The sequence below is a fragment of the Ananas comosus genome, linkage group 7 (genome assembly GCF_001540865.1).
Source record: "Ananas comosus cultivar F153 linkage group 7, ASM154086v1, whole genome shotgun sequence".
In the NCBI taxonomy this organism is placed as follows: domain Eukaryota; kingdom Viridiplantae; phylum Streptophyta; class Magnoliopsida; order Poales; family Bromeliaceae; genus Ananas; species Ananas comosus.
Genome location: NC_033627.1, coordinates 14,388,454 through 14,391,111, shown reverse-complemented (window position 1 = coordinate 14,391,111; position 2,658 = coordinate 14,388,454).

The window sequence follows — 2,658 nt, the reverse complement described above, 5'->3', positions numbered from 1 at the left end:
AAAAGAGAGAAGATTTCTTGACCGCTGTTACATAGACGCCGTTGGAGCGATCGGGGGGGGGGTTCGTTGCCAATTTTCTCTCTCTGGCATAAAATGAAGAGATTATTACACTCAAACTTTGACGCTTTCCTCGATGTATAAGATGAAAAAGAGCACTACGTTGATAAAGTTATACGTGATATAGCGAGCATGAGCTACGCTCTAAATCATCTTCTGTCCTAGTTTACTGGTCCACGTTTAGGAGAGCTGTGACAATTCGATTTAGTTTCTTTCGGCAAAAATTTATACTACTCTCTGGGATGGTGAAATATGATATCCGAATTGATTATAAAGATGTTTGATTATGACAGAGCCTTTATTCGTAGTAAATAAATATGAAGAAAATGTACACTAGAAATATCTAAAAAGTCTGATTTTTAAAGTGGCGCTGGGTCAAGGTATATATATAGTATTCAACATGATGTGATCGCGACTTCTGAACATGCTTTCATCATGTGAAAAATTAAATAAAAAATGACAACGAGATGCGTCATTATCTAATCTCTCTCTCTCCTCGCTCTAGAATTAAATATACCGCAATAGGAGCGCTCAGAGCATAAGTCATTGTACATATATAGATTAACAAAATGAGGCATTCTGAGTAATTTGTACAACTAGGTTCAAGTCAACTTCCAAACCGTAGTCTAACGTGTCGTCTTCTGGAGTAGTCCAAAGCTGCAGAAGATCAAAGTTAAAGATACTATCACAAATAAGTGTTGATATTCTTGGGGAGTTACTATTTAGCTACTCGATCACATTGCCTATTTGCACTCAATCCTGATATATCATATTATGATAGGTGGTTTGCCTCTAGCTATAAGAAAAGTGATTTTGATATTAAGTAGAATTGATTTGATGTAAACCTTGTATGACGCTGGCTGAGTTTTTAGAGTGATAAAATATTTTTTGGCGATAATAAGTTTGAAAACTTTAGAATATGTTGTTTTTTTGTTGTTTAATTCGGTTCTGCGATCAATATATTTTTATTGAAATTTTTATTTTAAATAATTGAAAATTCTAAAGTTATAATTATGAATTAAAATTAAATATTTTGTAATGTTCCAAAATAGTAAATAAATATTAAAATTTGATATCTTTAATTTTAAAAAATTAAAATTTTAATAACTATAATTATAAAATAATTATAAAATTTAAAAAATTCAAAGAATATAAATTTATATTAAAAATTAACATATATATATTCATTAAATTAAAATATAAATTTTTAATATACCAAAATACAAATTAAAGTTAAAATTCTCAAACGTTTCACATTAAAATTTAAACATTTAAAATTTAAAATTTAAAATCTAATTTAAATTAAACTTTAAAGAATTAAAAATTTTAAAATTTAAAAATATAAATATATAAAATATTAAATATAAAATATATATTTAAAAAAATTTAAATTTATAATTCAAAGTTTAAATTTAACACATTAAAATATAAATAGTTATGAATTTAAAATAAAAAATAATAAAATTAGAATATTTAAAAGTTAAAACATTTAAAGTTTGAATATTTAAAATTTAAATTTTTAAAACTTACCACCGATGAACAAAGAGTACGAATCAGAGATAGCTGAAATAATCAATTGATATATAAGCTTAATCAACTACAGTAACATGAAAATAAACAAGTAAGGATCATAAATCAATAAAATACTATTTTCTTGTATATATTTTAATTGGGATAATTACTTATATACCCCTGTAAGAATTCCGACGGCTTTCGTATCTATCTCTCTTATAAGGCTAGTATTAAAAATAACTTTTAAAAGTTCCAAGTTTTTTAAAATATATCTTTACAGTTAGATTCTGTTAGTGAACTGTTAGGAACACTTGTTATCTCTGTAAAATTATTGTTTTACTTTATCAAATATACTATTCTATCATCACCAACTTTTCTTATTTGCCGTTAAGTTAGGGGCAACAAGAGGCATTTTGACTTGTTTACTTTTAAATATACTCTTCTAGCGTCACCAATTTTTTTTATTAATTTGCTCTTAAGTCATGGAAAAAAAGATATTTTGATTTAATTTTAACTTTAGTGGAATTTAATCCGTAATGATTTAACGGGTGCTAATAGCAGGAGTATATTTAAAAGTAAACAAGTCAAAATGCCTCTTGTTGCCNTATATATATATATATATAGTCATATTCTCACACAAAAGGGCAGAGAGTGAGAGGTCCACCGTGGACCTCTCACTCCTGCACGGTCCACGAGGCTGAGTGCAGCCTCGTGGACCCCGACATTTTCCAATCCCCTACACCTCATGGACCGTGCCATTTCCAGCCTATACACCGCGATTTCTTCTTCCTCGCTCCGCAAGTTGCTTCCGGCGCCGGCCATGGCTGCGGAGGAGGACGACGACGCCGCCCCGCTGCCCTCTTGCTCCCGACGCTGGTCAGGGCGGCGGAGGAGGACGACGATGACACGGACAAGCTCGGCGACGAGAGCGGCGACGATGCGACCCGCGGCCGCCAGTCGGCGACCGCACGTGCCGTTTTTTTGGGCGTATTATTCGCGAATCGCGAATAATTCGCGTATAATTATTTTTGTGAAAAAATACGCGATTTTTTTCGAATTTTTCTGAAAAATACGAAAACAGTCGTTTTA